We start from the raw sequence: 8,418 nt of genomic DNA on the forward strand, positions 1-8,418 counted from the left end.
ACACACACACACACACACACACACACACACACACACACACACACACACACACACACACACACACACACACACACACACACACACACACACACACACACACACAATGAATGTGGTTGGTTCAGATGCGGTGGTAATTAATCACACTGTCGTGGCAATTGTTCAAGGGATTTTATTATCTAACTATTACCTATTACAGTTTTTTACAATCACTTTGGCACTAATTTCAGAACCTTGATGTCATTTTTCAAAACTCTAGACACAAAACTCACAACTGATGATCAAAATGTATATTTTTCAAAACTCTGGACAATTTTTTACAATTGCTTGGATATTGGACACATAAAGCTAAGATCATTGGTTCATTGAACTAAAATCACCTGTTCAAAACGACACAACTTAACATCAAAGTATTACCATTTCAAAATGCAATTCACACATTACATCTGAGATGACTGTCTATTAATTTCATTACAATGATCTAACTATCAATTGATACAACTGCTCAAAATGATAAGTAACTATTGCATTACTCTTAATGCATAGTTTTATGGAAACTGACTAACAATATTCCATGTTTAGATCATGAAAGTTTCAGGATAACGAGATCCATTGACACCAGTTACCGTGGAACATGAACCAATTGGACTACATTATCTATGGATGTAATACTTCATCATCATTCTTTATCAGACACTGTTTCTATGGTCCCACATAACACTTTTCCAGACCGTGTTTTCAGATTTGACAATACTGTACACCCACTTCATTAGGTACACCTGCGTGCTAATGCAAATACACTGCTCCTTCGAGCAGCGAATCATGTGGCTGCCTGCCACTCAATAAGAGTATATACAGTTGAAGTCAGAAGTTTACATACACTTAGGTTGGAGTCATTAAAACTTGTTTTTCAACCACTCCACAAATTTCTTGTTAACAAACTATAGTTTTGGCAAGTCAGTTTGGACATCTACTTTGTGCATGCCACAAGTGCATTCCAACAATTGTTTACAGACAGATTATTAAATGTATAATTCACTGTATCCCAATTCCAGTGGGTCAGAAGTTTACATAGACAAAGTTGACTGTACCGTTAAACAGGTTGGAAAATTCCAGAAAATGATGTCATGGCTTTAGAAGCTTCTGATAGGTTAATTGACATCATTTGAGTCAATTGGAGGTGTACCTGTGGATGTATTTCAAGGCCTACCTTCAAACTCAGTGCCTCCTTGCTTGACATCATGGGAAAATCTAAATAAATCAGCCCAGACCTCAGAAATAAAATTGTATACCTCCACAAGTCTGGTTCATCCTTGGGAGCAATTTCCAAATGCCCTGAAGGTACCACGTTCATCTGTACAAACAATTGTACGCAAGTATAAACACCATGGGACCACGCAGCTGTCATACCGCTCAGGAAGGAGACGCGTTCTGTCTCCGAGAGATTAACGTACTTTGGTGTGAAAAGTGCAAATCAATCCCAGAACAACAGCAAAGGACCTTGTGAAGATGCTGGAGGAAACGGGTACAAAAGTATCTATATCCACAGTAATTTGGGGCATAAGAGCTTTGCGTGCCCACATAAAGGCCGTAGACAAGGTAAGGGTACAAGCACCAGTGGGGGAAAGAGGTCAACGTGCAGGGGGTCATGAGACGCAGGCAGCAGAGGCTGGGCCCCGTCATGCTACAAATTGTGGTGTAAATGAGGCTGGGACTAGTCAGGCTATAGATGGTGGTGTAGATGAGGCTGGGACTAGTCAGGCTATAGATGGTGGTGTAGATGAGGCTGGGACTAGTCAGGCTATAGATGGTGGTGTAGATGAGGCTGGGTCTAGTCATATCATGGATGATGGTGTAAATGAGGCTGGGCCAAGTCAGGTTATGCTATTTTGGTGCGTACTTTGGTGCGAAAAGTGCAAATCAATCCCAGAACAACAGCAAAGGACCTTGTGAAGATGATTGAGGAAACAGGTACAAAAGTATCTATATCCACTGTAAAACGAGTCCTATATCGACATAACCTGACAGGCCGCTCAGCAAGGAAGAAGCCACTGCTTCAAAACCGCCATAAAAAAAACAGACTACGGTTTGCAACTGCACATGGGGACAAAGATCGTACTTTTTGGAGAAATGTCCTCTGGTCTGATGAAACAAAAATAGAACTGTTTGGCCATAATGGCCATTGTTATGTTTGGAGGGAAAAGGGGGGATGCTTGCAAGCCGAAGAACACCATCCCAACCGTGAAGCACAGGGGTGGCAGCATCATGTTGTGTGGGTGCTTTGCTGCAGGAGGGACTGGTGCACTTCCCAAAATAGATGGCATCATGAGGCAGGAAAATTATGTGGATATACTGAAGCAACATCTCAAGACATCAGTCAGGAAGTTAAAGCTTGGTCGCAAATGGGTCTTCCAAATGGACAATGACCCCAAGCATACAGTACATCCAAAGTTGTGGCAAAATGGCTTAAGGACAACAAAGTCAAGGTATTGGAGTGGCCATCACAAAGCCCTGACCTCAATCCTATAGAAAATGTGTGGGCAGAACTGAAAAAGCGTGTTTGAGCAAGGAGGCCTACAATCCTGACTCAGTTACACCAGCTCTGTCAGGAGGAATGGAACAAAATTATCCTAACCTATTGTGGAAGGCTACCTGAAACGTTTGACCCAAGTTAAACAATTTAAAGGCAATGCTACCAAATACTAATTGAGTGTATGTAAACTTCTGTCCCACTGGGAATGTGATGAAAGAAATAAAAGCTGAAATAAATCTTTCTCTCTACTATTATTCTGACATTTCACATTCTTAAAATAAAGTGGTGATCTAACTGACCTAAGACAAGGATTTTTTACTAGGATTAAATGTCAAGAATTGTGAAAACTGAGTTTAAATGTTTTTGGCAAAGATGTTTGTAAACTTCCGACTTCAACTGTACCTTTCTTTTTCATCTCTCTCTCCTTTTCATCCATCTCTCTCCTTTTCATCCGTTTCTCTGTATTTCCAACCAGCTGGCCCCATAACCCCCTACGGCAGGGGTTCCAACCAGCTGGCCCCATAATTCCCTACGACAGGGGTTCCAACCAGCTGGCCCCATAAGCCCCTACGACAGGGGTTCCATCCAGCTGGCCCCATAATTCCCTACGACAGGGGTTCCAACCAGCTGGCCCCATAACCCCTTATGACAGGGGTTCCAACCAGCTAGCACCATAACGCCCTATGACAACGGTTCCAACCAGCTGGCCCCATAAGCCCTTACGACAGGGGTTACAACCAGCTAGCACCCTAACCCTTTACGACCAGCTGGCACCATAATCCCTTACGACAGGGGTTCCAAACAGCTGGCACCATAACCCCTTGCGACAGGGGTTCCAACCAGCTGGCACCATAACGCCCTATGACAGGGGTTCCATCCAGCTGGCCCCATAACCCCCTACGACAGGGGTTCCAACCAGCTGGCACCATAACCCCTTATGACAGGGGTTCCAACCAGCTAGCACCATAACGCCCTATGACAACGGTTCCAACCAGCTGGCCCCATAAGCCCCTATGACAGGGGTTCCAACCAACTGGCCCCATAACCCCTTACGACAGGGGTTACAACCAGCTAGCACCCTAACCCTTTACGACAGGGGTTCCAACCAGCTGGCACCCTAACCCCTTACGACAGGGGTTCCAACCAACTGGCCCCATAACCCCTTACGACAGGGGTTCCAACCAACTGGACCCATAACCCCTTACGACAGGGGTTCCAACCAACTGGCCCCAAAACCCTTTACGACAGGGGAAAAAGAGACAAGAAGCTGTGAAATGTCATATATAACGAGAGGTTACTCTGGCAATGGTTTCAAAGGAGAGAAACTAGATGCTTTGACCCAGTTGATTGCTCCGTTTCCTCTCTGGGACGAACCGCTACATCCCCTGAAATGTTGTAATTCACATGTAGTCCTAATGGTCTCTGCTCTGTGGAATATCTGAATATGTGAAGACATATGCACGGCTTACTACTAACGTTCTATAAATCCGATATGACTTATGTAATTCATTATGATGTCATAAAGGTTACAGGGAAGAGTGAAAAACATAATATTCATACAACGTCTGCATCCAGGGGGGGATTTCAGGTCAATGAGAAGTGTGTGTTTTCTGAGGAAAAGAAAAGCTGTAAGTTGTCCCCATATTTACTGTTAGCAGCTGGGAAGGAGTCTGTGTGTGTGTGTGTGTGTGTGTGCGTGCTCAACATGAGATGCAAAGTACTTGAAATGTAAAAAAAAATGTTTTAATTGTCCTACTTATCTGTGCCCAACTTTGGTATCTTCTCCCTGGTCATGATAATCAACAACAGCTTCATGATATCTCCATTTAGAGCTTCATGTTCTGGATGAAGAACAGCAGCCATTTTGTGCCAGACAGCACACCATTCATCTCCGTAATGGACACTTAGACACGATCGTGGCTCAGTCATTCCTACAATGCAGTGTGACGTCCTCCGCTCGTCTCTGACTCAAAGTTCTGGAATACTTCCTGTAATGGGATAATGTCAGACATTTAACAGACATACGAGCGCGCAAGCAGGCATGCACACACGGAAAACATATATAGACATGCCTCATTATTCTGCTTGGGGGAATCTCCAAGTACCTCTCCAGATTAATTGCCTGTGTGTGTGTGTGTGAGAGAGTCTGAGTAGGTCTATCTAAGGCCAGGATCTAAGTCGTTGTTGACAAGCGTAATGCACTTTACTTCTGAAGGTAATTCACATTTGAGCCGGCATCTGCAGTGTTTACCATGAATGTTTTAGCAAACATCAAGGATGTTTTACAACGTGCCTACGATTGAATCTCTGCCTAAGTTGTGAAAACGAAATTCCCCTAGTGACATCATAGTCACGACACACCCCCCCATTTTGACTAATGATGGCTTTAAACCAAGAATCTTGTGACGACTCGGTGGGCGGAGCTGGGAGGGTCGTCAGCGAATTGGGACACACCTGGGCTCGGGTGTGTTCCGGGGATGAATACATCTTTCCTCCATACATCAAGGAGAATCTACGCAGACACACTGTTGGATTTTGGTTGTGGCATTTGTGGCTTGTTTGTTTGTTTTTGGCACCTCTCACCACCCCTCATCATTTATGCACGCAACAACTCACTTACACTACCGACTACACACACCATTGTTACTTGTATATCATTTACTTTAGTTAATAATTAAACATCTAACATTGAGCTAATAGTTGAAGCGCACTACACTGGGGATCCACGTCCAGCAATTCATTACATTTGATTAATAAAACAGATGACTAAAGTAACAGATAAAATAACAATATGTATGCAAACTAATATAGATAATACTAATTCATATATTTAAAAAAATGTAACGTATACAGTGGCCTCCGACATTATTCACACCCTTGATAAAGATGAGCAAAAATGACTGTATAAAATAAATAACTGTATACCAATACTCAGAAAATGTAGGGATACATTTTTTGGGGACAACCCTGTTTTCAATACCTCACCTGGCGAGGAAAACGGGACTGAATGTGTTGTGTGGTGTCAGGGAAATAACCTCTCACCCAACGTCAACAAAACAAAGGAGCTGATCGTGGACTTCAGGAAGCAGCAGAGGGAGAACCCCCCCCACCCCCAATCCACATCGATGGGACCTCAAAGAAATTGTTAAATGACCACTGAATCAACATTTTGCAATGGCCATCTCAGTCTCTTGACTTGAACACCTTTGAAAACCTGTGGTTTGAATTAAAGAGGGCAGTCCATAAGAGCAGACGAAGGATATTGAGGTTCTGGGAAGATTCTGTATGGAGGAATGGTCTAAGAACACTCCCAATGTGTTCTCCAATAATTTTACCACATTGTATCCTCAATTTCGTAATATCCAATTAATAGTTCCGACCTTGTCTCATCGCTGCAATTCGGGAGAGGCGAATGTGGAGACATGCGTCCTTCGAAACATAACCCGCCAGGCCGCACTGCTTGTTAAGCAACAATGTGTCGGAGGAAACACTGTTCGATAGTCAGCTTGCAGGTGCCCGGCCCTCCACAAGGAGTCGCTACAGCGTGATGAGCCAAGGAAAACCCGGACAGCGCTGGGCCAATTGTGTGCCACCCAGTCACGGCCGGCTGTGACTGTAGTGGCGCCTCAGCACTGCGATACAGTGCCTTTAGACCGATGCGCCACTCGGGAGTCACGACCCCATACATTTAATATATATATACATTTAATATATATACACACATACATACACACATACACACACACACACACACACACACACACACACACACACACACACACACACACACACACACACATTAAATGTATGGAGTCGTGACTCCCGAGTATACATATTACTTGTTAAACAAAATATATTTATCTGAGCAATTGTATTAATATAATAGAATTTCCCCATTATATTATGGTATTACAATGTAGCTCTGTTTTTTAATGATTTCTTTTATACAGCCATTTTTGCTCATCTTTATGAATGGTGTCAATCATTTTGGCCCCCCTGCTTTTAGGTCAAAAATGATTTACTGTTTACAGCAGATAAAGGAAACAATATAAATGTAGGTCACACTTTATTTGGATAGTCCAGATTTTCATGCTATCAACAAACTATCTGTTGATTAGCAACTGCTTGCCAAGAGTGTGCAAAGCTGTCATCAAGGCAAAAGGTGGCTATTTGAAGAATCTCAAATATAAATTAGATTTTGATTTGTTTAACACTTTTTTGGTTACTACATGATTCCATATGTGTTATTTCATAGTTTTGATGTCTTCACTATTATTCTACAATGTAGAAAATAGTAAAAATAAAGAAAACCCCTTCAATAAGTAGGTGTTGTAAAACTTTTGACCGGTAGTGTATATCAACTAATTGTCGAGGTCACTTGGGCCTCACCCTACTAGAATCTGAAGTCAAATGTTTGCTGATGATCTGGTGCTTCTGTCCCCAACCAAGGAGGGCCTACAGCAGCACCTAGATCTTCTGCACAGATTCTGTCAGACCTGGGCCCTGACAGTAAATCTCAGTAAGACAAAGATTCTGTAAAAATATCCCCAGTGTACAACGTAAAACACCAAATAATGCATGCAGAGCAGAATTAGGCCGATACCCGCTAATTATCAAAATCCAGAAAAGAGCCGTTAAATTCTACAGCCACCTAAAAGGAAGCGATTCCCAAACCTTCCATAACAAAGCCATCACCTACAGAGAGATGATCCTGGAGAAGAGCCCCCTAAGCAAGCTGGTCCTGGGGCTCTGTTCACAAACACAAACAGACCCCACAGAGCCCCAGGACAGCAACACAATTAGACCCAACCAAATCATGAGAAAACAAAAAGATAATTACTTGACTCACTGGAAGGAATTTACTAAAAAAACTGAGCAAAATAGAATGCTATTTGGCACTAAACAGAGAGTTCACAGCTCTCTATAACTAGATGACAACCAGTGGGTCCATCTCTCTCGTTGTCTCTCTCTCTCTGTGACAATTCAAGAGGCTTTATTGGCATGGGAAACATATGTTTACATTGCCAAAGCATGTGCGTGCATGCGTATGAGTGTGTTTGTGTGTTTGTGTATGTGTGCACACGCGGTTGTGTGGCTGGGTATCTTAGTGTTTAAGCTCCAGTATTTCATATTTGGCATGCCGAGCAGATGGAGAGACTCCCACTGCCTTGGTAATGTGCACCTGCTCTCTCTCCCTCTCTCTCTCCCTCTCTCCCTCCCTCCAAGGGGCTTTGTTGGCATGGGAAACATATGTTTACATTGCCAGAGCAAGTGAAATGGATAAACAAAAGGGAAGTTTCTGAGAATGGAATTAAGGTGGAGGAGATTCTGCTCCCTGTCGGCGAGCAAATTTGGTGGGTAGGCTGATTGCAAGTAGAATATTTGTAAGGGGTGTGTTGGTGCCAATTTCTCCTTTTTCTACCCCCTTGGTCCGTTTATTAGGGATTATCAAATCAGGAAAGAGCTGAGTCGCTTTGGTAAGTTTCCTAGCCTCTCTGGGCTAGGCGGGATGAATTCGTCCCACCTACGCAACAGCCAGTTGAATCCCGTGGCGCGATTTTCAAATACCTTAGAAATGCTATTACTTCAATTTCTCAAACATATGACTATTTTACAGCATTTTAAAGACAAGACTCTCGTTAATCTAACCACACTGTCCGATTTCAAAAAGGCTTTACAACGAAAGCAAAACATTAGATTATGTCAGCAGAGTACCCAGCCAGAAATAATCATTTTTCAAGCTAGCATATAATGTCACAAAAACCCAGAAGACAGCTAAATGCAGCACTAACCTTTGATGATCTTCATCAGATGACACACCTAGGACATTATGTTATACAATACATGCATGTTTTGTTCAATCAAGTTCATATTTATATCAAAAACCA

This window comes from Salmo salar, chromosome 14 (genome assembly GCF_965601325.2).
Source record: "Salmo salar chromosome 14, fSalSal1, whole genome shotgun sequence".
NCBI classification, from domain to species: domain Eukaryota; kingdom Metazoa; phylum Chordata; class Actinopteri; order Salmoniformes; family Salmonidae; genus Salmo; species Salmo salar.